General features: G+C 45.3%; 1 pseudogene; it reads left to right on the top strand.

The window, feature by feature from the left end:
• Window positions 1-6,126: 6,126 nt before the first annotated feature.
• LOC136499614 (heterogeneous nuclear ribonucleoprotein 1-like) lies at window positions 6,127-7,193 on the top strand (annotated as a pseudogene).
• The last annotated feature ends 10,189 nt before the right edge of the window (window positions 7,194-17,382 follow it).

The raw sequence follows: 17,382 nt of genomic DNA, 5'->3' as shown, positions 1-17,382 counted from the left end.
TGTCATTAATCACCGAAACCCAACTAAGGGCTTAGATGCTTTCAGTGTGTTTATATAGGCTGCCACAACGGCAAGTGTGGCGACGTGAACGTGTTAATGACTGAAAAAGTCCAAGTTCAACCTACCAAAGAACTTTGCAAACCTACCTCGATTTTAATATTTTCACATGCAGTACAGTAACAAATCCAATGTGATCTCTTTGGAATGTGTATTCTTTCTTTCTTTGTTGTTTTTGGGTGGAAGGGTCATGCTTATTATCCTTTAAAATTAGTTCTAAAATATTAGGAAGTAAACCATAAAATGGGGTTATTCCTAGTACACTAGTAGAGAAATTGACCTTTCATCCTCTTCGATTTTGGGCTTTAGTATTGGTATTTTTTGCGTCCGGGAGTAAAGGAAGAATTAGTCCCGGTTGGAGCTACCAACGGGGACTAAAGACCCCTGTCCTGGCACGTTTTCGCAGCAGGCCACCTTTAGTCCCGGCTGGTAATACCAACCGGGACTAAATGGTGACCTTTTAGTCCCGGATTGGTGTCACCAACCCGGATTAAAGGTCTCCCACCCGGGACTAAAGGTACCCCACAGGTCAATTCAAAAGGAGAGTGTCCAGGACCCTGTCACATGTGGTGTACAGCTGAATTGATAAGTAGTTTATGCATGAGGAAAGAGGTCCTGGGTTCGAATGTCACACATCGCAAGAGAGGTCTCCCTACAATTTTGTTTATTGTTCTCCTGAGGATGGACCTTTAGTCCTGGTTATGTGACCCGGGACTAAAGGCCAGAACCTTTAGTCCCGGATTCATAGTCCGGTTGGAAAACCGGGACTAAATCCAGTTCCCAACCGGGACTACAACCTATTTCTCTACTAGTGGTAATTACGAATATTTATCTAAATTAACACAGGTCAATGAGTCGTTTTGGACGGCGTGATTTGTTAATTGTTACCAGGTAAGATACTTGTTTTGTAATGGTGATTATGACATTCCCAGTAATCACGTTAGCTGATGGTGGACTGTGATAGTTGCGTAAAGAACAATATTGGATCAAATGGTCGATCCATGCGTTTGTGCTTACATAAGGATAGAAAGAGTCAACTCCTCATGTTTCCAATGTTTACTTGGTCACCATTTTATCGGGAGCTAACATACATAAATTAATCGAGTGGAATGCGCGCTTCTGTACCAAGGTGGGGACGAACTGGTAAAGGGTAGCCACCGCGCACGCTTTACTTTTGAGTTAATCAGGTGAAGCTTCTGTCTATCAGTACAGTGAGGTAAGCCATTTGGTTGCCTGCTCCCTGACTTTTTCAGATTATATCCGCAATTCATTAACGTCCTGCTGCGTCAGGTAGCGACTTTTTTTTTTTTTGATCGATCAACCATTTGGTTGGGTCAGCAGTGTTGACCTTGGCATTTCGATGGTACGGCAGTGATGCGCGCCTATTTCAAAATATAAAAAAGAATGGAAAAACGGGACTGTGCCTTCACCCCCGCCACACCTAACCGTGTTGAAACAAAAATTTGGGTCCAAAGGTAAAGAATCACTACCTGTCTGAGTTACCGGTTGACAATATCCGGCAGGGAAATCCTACCTATCACTGCTGGTTGAAGCTTCAAACCTTATCACCGCCGGTTCCAAAGCAATGAGCAGTGATGGCCGATAGTGATTTTATATTTTGTAGGGGTGGCTTATGCCAATATGCCAACTGTAACAAGATGCATTATTGGGGATGTTTAGTCATGCTTTATAAGAGAACTTATATAAAATAAACACTAGTTTACACTACTGCACAACTTCATCTCACTGCCGGTTCAACTATGTACCCCAAAGTGAGCTGTGTTAGCGGGTGCTATCTCGTCCCTTATTTCTCGTACACTTGTCGTCCATCATACTTGTTTCACCGTCTTGTTTGTCACATCTGGTACTGGGAACACCTTTAGGCTAGCAACCAGAACAGTCCCTCCCTCCCTGATCCCATCAACAAGGGAGGCGAGCTGCCGTGAGCAGGCCGAGCACGCATGGGGCGAGCTAGCTGCGGCGGCACACACGTGGCGAGCTGCATCTGCTGGACGGCGAGAGCGGCTGCATGGGCGTGCGATGGCGGCAGTGTTAGCAGGCGGGCAGTGGCGGGGCGGGACAACAGCACTGGAGTCATGGACCATGATGGCGACGTGGGGTGCTTGTCGCCGGTGAAGGGTCCGGTGAAGACCTGGTGAGGGGACCTACGAAGACCTTAGCACCTGGCCTGCGCCGGAGGCGATGCGAAGCAGTAGCAGCGGGATGTGTGCTGCGGGATGGCGGAGGGTGGAGGTTAGCAGCATGAAGGGGCAGGGGCAGGCCGTCAGCGTCAGCTGGGAGGACTGGGAGGCACCGGTGCAGGGTGTGGAGGAGACATGGCGGCGTCGGTGTCGGTGGTAGGGCGGGGCATCGAACGGGGCCGGGTTCATGAGGATTTCGAGGTTTCTGTTTCACCCAAGAGACTTTTGCCTTCTTTTTTTTTTTTACAAAGGCCCAGTTTAGTTCCCCAAAAATTTTGCAAAATTTTTCACATTCCCCGTCACATCGAATCTTTAGACGCATGCATGAAGTATTAAATATAAATAAAAATAAAACTAATTACACAGTTTAGACGAAATCCACGAGACGAATCTTTTAAGCCTAATTAGACTATAATTGGACACTATTTGCCAAATAACAACGAAAATGCTACAGTGCCCATTTTGCCAAAAATTTTGGAACTAAACTGGCCCAAAGCTGAGCGGACCGGTCCTGGGGAAAAGGATGAGACAAGACCGGGCGTAGCTTACTTGGGGTTGAAGCGAAGGTAGCATGGCAGACGATATCTGTTTCATAATTTTTATAGTTGTAGAAGAGACGAAGAGATGGACCATCTGCTGCGATAAAGGAGCTCTATATAGTCTAGATTTTTTTTGTCGAATACACAAAAGATTTGCGTATCATTGTATTAAGTAGAAGAGTTTAAGCAAATATACAACGCGCTTCTATCGAGCGCCGAAGGAGGTTGATCTAACACAGCCGTAGCTGGACCATCCTAGCAAAATACCTCTTGTTTCGATATTACATAAAAGGAAACAACCAATGCCGATGCAGCGATGCGACCTAGGAGATGGCCTTGGACGAGCCCTTTCCAACGGCCGGGAAGAGCGTGTTATTATATGCATCTAGTGACCACCTATGATACTTGACTTTCGTTATTATATGCATCTAGTGGAACACACTGGTCGTGTGGCTCCTAGGCCTACTGGGTTGATTAATTTAATCTTAGCTGCCGGTCGATAGTTCAGTTTAGCTTAGTAATTTTGACGGGTCCATGCAATATTTGTCTCCAAATTACGGTCCAAAAATATTTTTTTGTGTAACAACATATCATATAAAAACAATATTCAATAAATTTTGTTGGATCCTCACGTAATTCTGTTTAAATATTCGAAAAAGGACATGGTGGTATAGCTTGCAGCAGAGACACAAAACAGTGATTGGTTACAAATATTTCCCATTTATTGTATTATATCTCGACCGTAGCATGTCGTCGTTACACACAGGAGTATGCAAAATGCATATAAACGTATCTTGGTACAATGAAGTGAGTCTCAATTTACTTAGTAGTGGTTGTTCTCCCATAATTGACCTTGGAGCCAATCAATTGTTCCCTTTTGCACCTGGAAAGCTTTGGCCAAGACATCATATGAGATCGATGGTTTTGATCCAAAGACTGTGTTGGCAATAGTAATAGCCCCAGGGTTCTGGCTGCTTAGTGCAGCGATTGCGACAGCTGGCTTGTCATGGATCGGGTTGAGTTGGAAGTGTATGAGCCCTTGGGGGAATACAAACACGTCACCCTTATTGAGAACCTTGGCGAATCGCTTGTTTTCCGGGCCGTAGGAGGTGATTTTTATTTTACATCAGTTTTGGCTCAATCCGTATGTAAAATTAGTGTGCACACTAGCTGTCGGTGCAGAAAGTGACCAACATGTAAATATTTGTAGTTTTGCCGTACGTTGTGATCGGAGGTGGCCTTGCACTCAATGACACAGGGTTTATACTGGTTCAAGCAACGTGCCCTACATCCAGTTTGAGTCGGTCGGTGACTTTATTCCTGAGCCCAGGTGCTCGAAGTTTGCAGTGGGGTTACAAACGAGAAAGAGAAAGATGGGGGGTATAAGAGGTCTGGTCAGAAGGGCCGAGAGCGACGGGAACTCCACTATGAGCTAAGTGTTCGAGCGTGTGCTCGTGGTTTAAACCTGGTGGTGCTGTTGTGTAGTAGTGAACTTGATCGATCTAATGAATCTCCCTGTTGGAAGAGAGCGCATCCCCTTTTATAGATAAAGGGGATGGCCTTACAAGTGAGAGGGAAGGAGTACCTTTGCTGCTAAGTCTTGCTTCCCACGCCAGTAGGTACAAGGTGATTATAGGCGCCCACAATACTGTTGGATGTCAGATGCACGTGGGAAGTTGTGTTGTCTTCTTCGGGTATGGTAGACGTCGGCGCATGCCACACTGTTGATACCTGGAGGCATGCAAGGGGTTTTTGCTCCAATACTCCTCTTTCAAAAAAGAAATTTTTTACAATAATTGGGGAAAAATTCGATGGCTGACATCGACCGAGAGCGGCCAATCCGACGGCAACAAAGGTAGGAGGCAACGGGAGGCAATGGGATGGAGGCAACGGGAGGCGATTGCTGTGTCTATGATCAGTGGGCCATATGCGCAAAAATCGCCTTCCATTGCCTCCGCAAATGTGGGGTTTATGACTGGGCGGTAATTCCATTCTCGTAGTTTTTTTTTGATAAAGGGTAAAATGGTAACTCTATAAATGCAGTACTAATAGTTTTTTTTCGTCATCCGCTCAGGAAGGTAACACGAGCGAGATAGCCTCAGCTGGCAGTGCCAGCCATAACGTCGCCGGAGAAGCACTTTGTAGAGGTAAACTTGGGATGGAAAGATTGTCAACCTTGTTGATGGGCTTTGAATTGCCGGTGTTCAACATGTACTTTGTTCGTCAGGCTATTAGATACTCCATCTTAGGATTTGGAACGGATGAGGACACACTTACCAGGGCGATCATCTCAGGGTCCGAGATCGGCATGAACAAGATCAAAGAGGAATACAAGGTCAGGTTCAAGACCACAGTCACCAGCGACATTGTTGATGACACATCCGAGTATTACAAGGACTTACTGCTGACCTTGATAGGGAGTGAAGATTAAAATTAAAACAACCTGCTTTTGTTGGGAAAGATGTGTAGAATGTGTATCCGCAACCACCCAAAAAAAAGAACTTTCATCAGAGAACATGTACAAAGACCGAAAATATTCTGATGCATTCATGCATATGCATCCATTCTTTACAAGATTTTAAAAGGTCCATATCACGTTCAGATAAACCAAACCATTCTCTCCTTTGTGTTTATTGGATAGTTCTGAAAAGCTCACGTTCAGATAAACCAAACCATTCTCTCCTTTGTGTTTATTGGATAGTTCTGAAAAGCTCCTTTTCCGCTTAAAAAGTCATTAAGCAGAACGCTTTGAGGCAACACAAAAAATTCACAGAAAGTAAAGTGCAGCAATTTCATATTGGCGACGAGGAATGAACTCATCTAGGAAACTAGGATCTGGGATCAGAGTATTATTATGCACTTTGTTATTCTACTATACTCACAGCATCTTCTACAGCAACACAAAGTACAACAATCGAAATGTTCCTGAGCCTCATCCTCTACTGTTAAGAATACATCTATCTCTCGTTTGGACGCAATACAAGGTTGGTCTCACACGCAAAGTACAGGAAAAAAGACAAGTGAGCACCCCTTCACACTGAGCACAAAAGTGATGATCATATGTCACCAAGCTTTTGCCCGTCTTGATTTCTTATTCACTTCAAGAGAGAAGATATCTTCATCTTCTCCTGGATGATGAAGAAGCCGCAGCAATTATACCACCAGCAACAAGACCCACAACTCCAAAGGCGCCTGTGATGATAGCCATGCCAATCATACCATCTGCATTTAACCATCAAATAAGCCGTTAGCCCAAGTTAGACAAACCATAAACAGTGCATTGGAATGACTAGAGGTTTGCTCTATTGTTCTTTTCTAATATTTGAAACATGGATACATGGTAGATAACTTTATTAAGACATGATGTCTTGATCCCTACTGCTTTTCAGGGTCCATGGCTGACAGCAGTGGTTGGGGAGGTGAGGTCTCAGATTTGGGGATATATGTGAAACTTATCTCTTGATCAATACAATTGATATTTACATTAGCTTTGGGTTCATCACGTATGATTCAGAAGATGCCATGGATAGGGCATTATTCAAGACACTCCATAAATTGAAAGGTAAGAGGGTCGAGGTCAAGCGAGCTATTTCTAGGGAACCGTCTCCTAGACCTAGCATGTGCTCTCCTATCAATGGGTTCAATTATGTAACTGGTAGAACCAATAGCTTCCTTAATGGATATACCCAGCATTACAATATGAGTCCATTAGGTGGCTATGGAATGAGGATGGATGAATGTTTTGGTCTTCTATTAGGTGGGAATAATGGTTATCCATCTTTTGGTGGTAGTTATGGAATTGGAATGAATTTTGACGCATGGATGAACCCATGTACTGAAAGTGGCTCTAGCTTCAATAGTGGTATCCAGCGTGGATGGCATCTTAATCCATATTACAATGGAAATTCAGGTGGATTCAACAACTATGTTAGCTATGGTGGAGTCAATGAAAATAATGGTTTACTGTTTGACTCACTAGTTAGTAACCTTTTGGGGTATTTTTGCCCTTAATCACTCTTCTAGTTCCACAAGCTCTAATTTCTTTGTGCCATTTAGAAATGGGGACCTTCTTAGTGGAATTGGGAACAATAATGTGAATTGGGGAAACCCTCATCATGTGCCTGCTCTAGGTGCCAATAATTGCTCTATTTACTGTACTAGAAACTTTGGTTATGGGTCCAATGAAAGCAACTTTGGTCAAGGTTCCAATGTTTATGGAAGGAATGTTGGATCAAGTGGTGTCAGTAACTTAAACCAATCAACCAATGGGTATGCAAGGAAATTTGGAGATTCATCAATAGGTGGTGGCTCCATCTATGGAGACACAACTTCGACATCAGGATCTTTTGAGCGTGATGTTACAAAAATGGTTTCAACCGGTTACATGGGCCATTGACTAATAAAGGTTAGATAGTTTGTTTCTTGTGTCATGATATCATTATCCAGCTTTCAACACTTCATTAATTTATTTTTGATAGTTTTCAATTATTAGATCCAAGCATCTTGACTATGTTAGTGTGCAATGTCGATTGAACTTAACAGACTTTACTTAATGCATCCAAGATTTGGTTTTGGAATTTTTGTGTTGTTTTTCTTTTGTGATCCTAGGTCTCCCTATGGTTCCAAAATTAGTAACCATGTTAAATGTTCTCTAAGATTATTCCTTGCATATGTGCCATAAGAAGAGTTTGTTCAATTATGTTATATGATTGCCCTTTTGTTTGGTACAGGATGGTGTGTGAATTGATTGAGTTTACTTACAGAAGTTGGTCTTTATGGGACATAGACCTATATTTTGTTCTTTTGGGAAGCGATGGTTATAATTGGCCTTTTTTCTGGATTGTGGACTTCTAATGTGTCTAAACTTCTAATGATTTTACAACTTATATCTTGATCAATACAATTGATATTTACATTAGGACATGGAGAATTACTGGACACCAGCCCTGTTTGCTTCCGCTTATAACAGATTCTCGGTGGAAAAAAAAACGAGAATCCCACCAAATGCCTTGATTATCTCAGCTTCTGCTCACCACCGATTCAGAACTTTGAACTAGCAAAATCGAGAATCGAAAAACATCCCTGCATTACGGCGATTGCAAACAGACAGGGCCATCATGTTGGCATTATAGTAGCACATGATAAGCTATTGGCCATTCATTTTCCTAACTTGGTAGTGGACATTATAGTAGGAGATGCAAAATCCATGGGCATCCATTTTATCATTTTAATACATGTCAAATGAAGTGGGTTGTGTAGTACAAATTACATGCAGCCGTGCAAGAAGATACCTGGTGGTCTGACACATCCTCCTCATCACTCCAGTCCTGACACCCATTCAAGCATCTACGGATCTCATGGCTCCAGTAGTTGCAGCACCACGCCAATAGGTCGTCGATGCCACCGACAGGATTTAGGCATGGAGAGACATTGTTCTTGCAGTTGCGGCACAGATACTTATTGCATCGTCCATCGTCAGGGCAGAATTCATGATTGCACACCTGAAATATAATGGATCATATAAAAGAGCATGCATGAGCTATGGACTCGATTGCATAGAAACAAACAGGCATAGGTGTTTCCAATTCAACTACAAACAGATCTCTAAAAATTCGTCGTTCCACAGACATACCTCGTTGGGTGACCTGGGCCTTTTGATAGGAAGATCACATCCTCCGCTCACGCAAGCATTGCGACGACCGCGATTCCAGTTCCAGCAGTTGCAGCAGCTGAAGCCGTCTCTCCCTCTCGGGGAGAGGCATGGAGAGACTCTGTTCACGCAGTTCACGCAGTCAGGGGCCAAGCACCTTTCGGCGCTCTTCTTCAGAGCCATGGATTTTCCCGTCTTCATCTTCTTCTCAGCCGATGATTTTCCTAGATTCATCTCTAGACGGCGTGGATGTGGCCGGCGACGCGGTGAAGGCGGAGATCAGCGGCGGCGGTGCGTCGAGCTCTGGCCGCCAGCAGGGCTAGGGCTAGGGCTAAGGCTACGGCTCCGGGCGGCCCCTTTAGGGTTCTAAGGTGGCGGCGCGGTGCTCTGGGCATACTGTTTATAGGGGCGGGCGCGGGGAACCTCAGGGGCCACGATCGAGGGGATCGGGCGGCGGTGGCTATGCCCGATTGATGTGGCGCGGCGGGGCACGTTCGACGGAGGGGAGGGGTAGTGGGCTTTGGCCCAGAGGCATATCACTGGGAGTTGGGGAGAAGTTGCCGCTCTGTGTCCGTCTCCAGGGAAGGAGGCAACACTGTGCGTGGAGCCGCTGACACACGGGCCCTGCAGGTCAGCGACAGGGGCGCGGGCACAGGGCGCTGGACGTTAGGTTCATCATTGGGGAGGCGGCGGCGGCGCGCACCAGGGCAGGGAAGGGGACGCAGCCCCATGGGGCGAAGGCGAGGAGTAGCGGTGGCGAAGCAGCATAGCAGGAGGTGGGGACGGCAGGAGGGCCTCCGCGATGGCGGCAGCCTGGGCCTGGTAGCCAGCAGGCGTGGGATCTGGGAAGTACATCTAGGGGGGGGCGGTGGACGCGGGGAGGGAGAAGCTCGGTCGCGCCGGCGATGGTGGATCAGACGAGGGCGTCTAGCTCGGTCAACTGAGGAACGGGAGTTCAGACAAGGTAATGACCACCCGACCCCACGTGGTAGTGGAAAGAAGAGAGGGAGGGCTGCGGTTGGTTTGCTGGGCCAGGTAGTGGGCTGTGGCCCAGAACGAAAATAGAGGGGAGTGCGAGAGCGGTGGAGAAGGAAGTCAGCTACATGCCTGGTTTAGTCCCACCTCGCTTGCATATCAATCAAAAGCACAGCTTAAAAGCGTAGGCAAACTAGCCATTTCGAACTCCTATACTACACTGCCTATGCTCTTGAACATTTGTTACATATGCTAATTGGGCCGGCGCGGCCTGGTTGGGCTCCCTTGGAGGTCGAGCCTGGCCTAGCCGATGCTGGCCCTTAGCACCAATTTTTTTTCAAACCATCCATTTTGCAATTGAAGTCCCTCTTGAAAACCTTTTTTTTCAAACCATTTATTTTGTATCTTCCAGTACTGATTTGTAATATAAAGCTAGACCTTAAAATAAAAAAACTCGGATTCACACATAAAAAACACGTGGATAGAGTGATCGGTTCAACCTATAAGTGCACTCGGATGACACATAAGAGTGATCGGTTCACTTCCTATCATGTTAGGTTAACGGTCTATCAGTCCACTGATCAAACGAGCCGCGAGAATGTAGGTTATGTACTTGTCGTCCTATGAGCACTAGTCTAGCTACTCAGAGGAGACATGAGAGTGATCGGTTGACTTTGTTATCGTGCTATTAGCCTGTTAGTCCACTCGGACGACACGTGATAGTGACGGATTAGTTTGTATCATGTTAAGGCTAGTGGTTCACTCTATCGAGACATGAGAGTGATTGATTCACTTCCATTCACTTTAGGCCTTTTACTCCACTCAGTCAGTACGTGCAAACTAACTTTTTAGACAAGACATGAGAGTGATCTGATGGACTTAATTTATTACCATGGTTTACGATTATTACTCCACTCAGACAAGACATGAGAACCATCGGTTCACTTTGTATCATGTTAGGCCTATTAGTACATGTCGGAGTGATCGATTCACTTTTCGTTCATGTTAGGCCTATCAGTCCACTGATCAGATGAGGCACGAGAGTGTAGGTTGAGTTGCTGTCATGGTAGGACTACGACTACACTCAGACGATAAGAAATCCATCAGATCACTCTCATGTCTTGTCTGAGTGTAGTCGTAGTCCTACCACGACAGCAACTCAACCTACACTCTCGTGCCTCATCTGATCAGTGGACTGATAGGCCTAACATGAACGAAAGTGAATCGATCACTCCGACATGTACTAATAGGCCTAACATGATACAAAGTGAACCGATGGTTCTCATGTCTTGTCTGAGTGGAGTAATAATCGTAAACCATGGTAATAAATTAAGTTCAACCGAGCACTCTAACCACATGTTACCAAGTGAACCGTATGAGTGCGTATTTCACGTGTTAGTAAAAAACATGTACCCTATTTTGGGTTGTGAATAACTAAACAAAATAAAGTATTTAATAATTTTCCTAAAATTATCTATTTTTTTGGAGATTGGTTTGCAAAAAAAAATTAAAATCAATGGTTTGCAACAACAAAAAATTGGTGCCATGGGCCAGCGACAGCTAGGTCAGGTTCGACCACAAATAGGGCCCTACCAGGCTGCGCCGGCCCAATTAGCCCGGTATATAGCTGACTCCCCGGTCGAGCCCGAGCCCGAGCGCGCGGCCCAAGGCCCACTATGCCCTCGCGCCCAGTTGCGCCGCTCGGCTGCCAAACACGGGGGTAACTGGAAACTGGGTTTGAAGCCACGATCTCCGCGCGTAATTATAGGATCGTAGCCGCCACGTTCCCGGCGTAGTTGCTCTTTCTCTACATCCTTGATTTCTGTCTCGATTTCTCCGGCGAACAACGACAACATCACCTGGAATCGGCACTGGCACCATGGACACGGCAGGAGATGCAGAGCAGTCCCCACGTACTCCATTCAACATGGGTACAGGTGAATGATACATCCCTCCTTCAGTTTAATTAGCACAGGGTTTTTGTACGGGGAATTATTTTGCGTCTTTAGGTGTGCATCTTGGCATTCTTTTGCGTCATGAGGTGTGGATCTTGGCATTCTTTTGTACGGGTATGCGTTGATGGTGAGGTACGACCCGGTCCACTCCAGGAACTCGATCATGGGCTTCATCACCGATTGCGCGATGTCGTCCCGGAACCTGCCCGCGGACGGTGGCTAGGACTCGTTGAGTGCGGTGAACGCGATCGGCGTCGACACCTTCATGGCTGTGTCTAGGCCAAGCTTCACCAGCGCGTCGTGCACATTGGCCATGGCCGGGACGAGCTGCCCGCTCAGGTTCTTGGCCTCCCCGAACACCTCGTTCCCCATGGCCACGCCGTGGATCCGCGTCGCGGAGTAGTACGCCGCCACGTTTCTCTGCACCCACCGTGGCGTAGTCGATGGGTCCGCGGCCGTAGCTACGTCGTGGGGTAGTACGCCGCCACGTTTCTTGCACCACTGAAGCCGTGTCAGGCAGGTCATTCCCCAACCGGCCGTAGCTCACGCCCACCATGCCGGCATCTACATTGTACACAGTAAAAAACAGTTAGCATAGCACTAGATTGGACCTGGAAAAATAAACAATAGTCTGAGCTGAACGCGGTTACCTGCAGGGGATATACTTTCTTCTTCTCTTAATAGGACGGGTCAGCATGCTTCTTTGGGAAATAACATTAGGAACATCACCATGAGTCCTGCTCTAGGAACGCACACCTCCAGCAACATCTCCAATTATTTTAGTCTTCTTTTGTGGCCTTCCCTCCTCTAGTACCTGCAAGTTCTAATACGTTATTAAGCATGAAATTTTTTCAGTTTACAACATAAGCAATGGTTCAGTTCACATCACTTTGATAGTATATTGGTACTTGCCTCTTTGCCTTTCTCCACCATGCTTCTCTCCATAATCAGTACAAAATTAAAAAAATGCCTGCATCAGTACAAAATTGTAAGAGTAGCCGGTAGCCACCTTGCCTTGTCTTAGTTTCAAATCTTATGAGAGGTCAGAATGAAGCTTATACTAAAAGATTTCTTATGCACAAAATCTGATGCAGATGGCAATCATAGAAGGAGTACTACTACAGGGAAGCGAGATCTGACCAGCAACAAGGTAATCTCAGTATCCAGTTTTAGTTCTTGTGTATGTTGCCTATTCATTTTTACCAACTTATCATCACCAACTAGCTGCTGCAGAAAGTTGATATGCATGTAACACACTCGCCTACGAGACTATTTAACGTCATAGCAGCCTTAAAGGCATCGCAACCACACATTGACGCTATTGAGGCTATGGGATTTGGGGGTCTGATTCAAATGCCAAATATTAGTCTCAGGAAAGGCATGATACAGGACATTGCAGACACATACCAAGTCTGCAATCGAGGATTCAATTTATGTGGTCAAGTAGTTACTATTCATCCAGATGATGTCCAAAATATAATGGCACTCCGGATTACAGGCATTGATGTAGATGAATATATAAATGAAAATATGAAGAGTAAAGATGGAAGTAGGAAGAGTGAATTATTCAATAGGTATGGCAATGATAAACACAAGCTCGACCTAACATGGCTGGAAAAGATGCTTGATAAAGAACGACCTGTGGATGATGACTTTAAAAGAGGCTTCGTCTTGTTCACGATTGGTTGCATCCTAGCATCACCTACAGGGAACGACATCCATTGGAGCTATATAGAAGTTGTTCGAGATGTCTCAAAGATTCCGCAATTCAATTGGGGTCAATTTACTCTAAACCACTTGTTGAACTCATGCCTTAGTTACAAGAATAAGAAAGAAAGAACCATAAAGGGAAATTTGGTTCTGCTACAGGTCAGTTCTATATGGTACGATCAAAACCTATAAACATTGTTTATGTTTGGTCTTACATATTTTCTTCGTTTTGTTTATAGTGTTGGTACTGGGAGCGCGTCAGAGTGCCCAGCCATTATCAGATCGACTACACCAAAAGGACATACCAACCACCTCTGATGGTGTTTTGGGATAAACAGAATGCCGAACGTCGAACGACTGCTTATAATAATGATGGGATATATGGAGGAACTGTAAGTTTCCAAACATAGCACCATTATGGGGCTGTTCTTACACGTACAATTAATCTAACTATCTAGATTGTTTGCAGCTTCATGTGCCCCTTGTTTCGCACACCACCCAACAAAAAAAAAGAAGCAACAGAAGCGCCAATGTCACAAGCGCGACAAGCAAAATGTGCACACGACGGTCAAAGCAACCAAGAAGTAAGTATGACATCTTTTTATGAGTTGTACATCACTTGTGTGCTTATTCATTTTTTCCTATTTTGGTAGGTGCAAAGCCTTCCACATTGCAAGAGAGAAACCAAAATGGAGCTTGCAATAGAGGTGGAAAGCAAATTTCTTGATATGAGCTACAAACTTGATCGGCAATTTGTGGAACAGAAGGAGTTTGCTAAATTTACAATCGACAGAAGCCTGGAAGATAGGATCAGTAAGCTCGAAGCTAAGGTAGAGGATTATCATGAATGAATGAGTACGGAGATCCAGGTAACCAGCGTGGTAGTACTCATTTTAGTTACTCCCATGCTTCAATCTCTAACAATGTCTCGAAAAGCAGGAAATCCGAAAGCTAGTGCAGATTCTAATTGAGCAAACTACTTGTACAACTGCACATGTTCAGCCACATATGCCTTCATCTGCACAAGTTCACCCACACATGCCTACGTCTGCACATTTTAGGTATTGCATCTTCACAAAGTTCAGTTATCACTAGTTCCTGTCTAATGCTAGAATTGATACTTTTGAATCTAACAAAACAACACCAATTGCAGGAACCGCCGCTCAAACGTTTCCACCAGGCGCAGGATAGAATAAACGCTGAACCACCCACTGCAAGAAATGATACAATGGAAAATACCATGGAGCAGCAAGGCTACCCCCCTACAACGCATATCAAACCAAGAGAGCCAATTATCAACCAAGATTACGCTACCGCTCCAATTGACTTAGAAGCTGCCTTGTTCGTAATACAAAGTTATGAGGACTCTCGGGTTGTAGACATAGATGGCATTATTCTTACAGCAGGACAACTTCGCCGAAATGTCTCAGAGGAATTTATAACAGACGAGGTAATATTGTTTCAGATCCATGTTGTCAGTGTAAACATGTGCACACCTACTATGTACTAACTCAACCCTTTGCAGGTCATAAATGCCTATGTCCATTTGAGCAATGTTGAGACTGATTCAGCCTCATTTATAACAACGTTCGAGGCCCAAAGGTTGGTAGACTCAAATTGGAAGCAAGGCGATACTTTCAAGAAGGAAATTTCTGAGAAATGTAAAGGAAGGCATTTGGTACGTTATATTGATTTTGTTTTGTCACATTTTCTGGGTTGCTATCTCATGATTTACTATGAATTTTGGAAACGTCACCTGTTTGGATTCAATTCATGCATTCAATAGTTTGTCAATACTTAACTTTCCAGGTATTCGTGCCAATGCATATTAACGGCAACCATTGGGGTCTCTTGGTGCTAAACTTTATAAAGAAAGAGGTACAGATCCTTGAATCTCTAGGAACACGAGACGAAGACCTAGAGAAGGTATTGGTAAGTATAGATCCTTTGCGCATCATGTACCAACTATTGTGTGTACATCTCTAAAAACATGTTCCCTATAGGTGAAAGCCATACAGTCTTGCATCGACTTTTCTGTCAACAATGACTTGGTTAAATTTGAAAAACCATTTAACTTGCGCGACTGGGAAATAGTTCCCTATGTGGAAGGCATACCGAGACAAGAAAACAGGTACTCTTTTTCCTTTTGTATATTAATGTTGTAATTCAGTTACTAATGTTTATGCTACGTTGCAGTTTTTCATGTGCTGCGTTTGTAATACAATATATTCTGGCATGGGATGGAGAAAAAATGGCTCATGATTTCACAAGTGTGAGTCTTAGAATTATTGTGAATTCCAAATTTGTACGGAATGAAATGAAAACTGCTATGTGACGACATGCACTACATTTCTCTTGTACAGGAGGCAATGGAGTTTTTTTGCTACAAGATATGCACGAGGCTGCTACATTCTGATCGCAATAAAAATCGCTTGGAATCATACAAAAAACCTATCACGGTATATGCTTTTATTGCATTTTGAAATCTTTCGGTTGAGACAGCTTGTTTCAGACTGCACAAAATAATCGGGTTTAACATTTTCTGCTGATGATACTTAGAAGGAAGCGTACTTGGCGGCAAATCCGGATGAACGAGAGGGGAATGGACAGGATGACGATGCAGACGATGTTCATATAATACCGCCACCAACAGGAACTCCAACCACCGCTGCGGCTAGCAACAAAGGAACTCCAGCATCCTCTACGCCGCCCAGCATGAAAGAAAGCAATGCAAGGAAAGAAGGGGAAGCATATACAGTATCAGGATCGGTAATAACGAAAAGAGGACGAGGACGACCACGAAAGATTCAGGATGAAGAAAATTCAGCAACAGGAGGATCTGCAAAAGTTACAGGAGCTGCAACTAGGAAAGGAGGACGACCCCCAAAGAGAAATGTTGACACTGCTCCTCGTACTGTCGTAGATGATTTCCGTATCGAATCTATCACTAAGCGAATTAAACGGAATACGCATCCAGGAAAATATCTAACCAGCCCATATAAGCCTAGTTAGAACTATGTGCTGTCTATTTTGTAATCTGTAATAAGGTGACAGTTGGAGAAATGCAAACTGGTGGATAAACATGGCCAAACACTCATGGTCAGTGAAGTTAGCCTGCTTTATTTTTCTCCAATGTTTCACCTTCAGACACGGTGCTTGATGTCTGTCTATGTGCACTACAAATTGTAGTGTACCTACAACATATGAGCGGATTGGATATAGAAGGGAGCTTCTGTGTTTGCATCATGGCATGTGACATTTGATTTGTGGATTATTAGAGGGAACTGAAACCACATGTCTTATTAAGACATACACAAACAGTTACTACTAACTACTTCAAAAATTAGGCACAATACCAAACAGTTACTACTAACTACTTCCAAAATCAAGACATACACAACCAAACAGTTTTACCCATGAAAAATATCAGTGAACTCACCAATGCCCTTGATGTCAAGAGCTCCAGACGCCACCTCCGGCTCCGGGGAAGATCTCGCGGTGGCACAGCTCCCCACGACCACCGTCGGATTCGCTGAGCTCGTCGACTCCAGAGCTCGATTCGCCCGCTTCGGGTCCCCGTTGATTCGCCCGCATGAGCTCGGATTGGAGGTGGTGCTTCTGATTCCCGCTGGTCGGAGGCGGAGGCACGAGGGTATGTGGGTTTCTCTGGTGTGGATACGGGGCTGCGTGGGCGTCAGGTTCATCATTGGGGAGGCGGCGGCGGCGCGCACCAGGGCAGGGAAGGGGACGCAGCCCCACGGGGCGAAGGCGAGGAGCAGCGGCGGCGAAGCAGCATAGCAGGAGGAGGGGATGGCAGGAGGGCCTCCGCGATGGCGGTAGCCTGAGCCTGGCAGCCAGCGGGCATGGGATCTAGGAAGTGCATCTAAGGGGGTGCGGTGGACGCGGGGAGGGAGAAGCTCGGTCGCGCCGGCGATGGCGGATCAGACGAGGGCATCTAGCTCGGTCAACTGAGGAACGGGAGTTTGGACAAGGTAATGACCACCCAGCCCCACGTGGCAGTGGAAAGAAGAGAGGGAGGGCTGCGGTTGGTTTGCTGGGCCGGGTAGTGGGCTGTGGCCCAGAATGAAAATAGAGGGGAGTGCAAGAGCGGTGGAGAAGGAAGTCAGCTACATGCCTGGTTTAGTCCCACCTCGCTTGCATATCAATCAAAAGCACAGCTTAAAAGCGCAGGCAAACTAGCCATTTCGAACTCCTATACTACACTTCCTATGCTCTTGAACATTTGTTACCTGTGCTAATTGGGCCGGCGCGGCCTGGTTGGGCTCCCTTGGAGG

Source organism: Miscanthus floridulus, chromosome 13, assembly GCF_019320115.1.
Source record: "Miscanthus floridulus cultivar M001 chromosome 13, ASM1932011v1, whole genome shotgun sequence".
NCBI classification, from domain to species: domain Eukaryota; kingdom Viridiplantae; phylum Streptophyta; class Magnoliopsida; order Poales; family Poaceae; genus Miscanthus; species Miscanthus floridulus.
The sequence above is the reverse complement of the archived record's forward strand: the minus strand, read 5'-3'. Positions and strand labels throughout refer to the sequence as shown.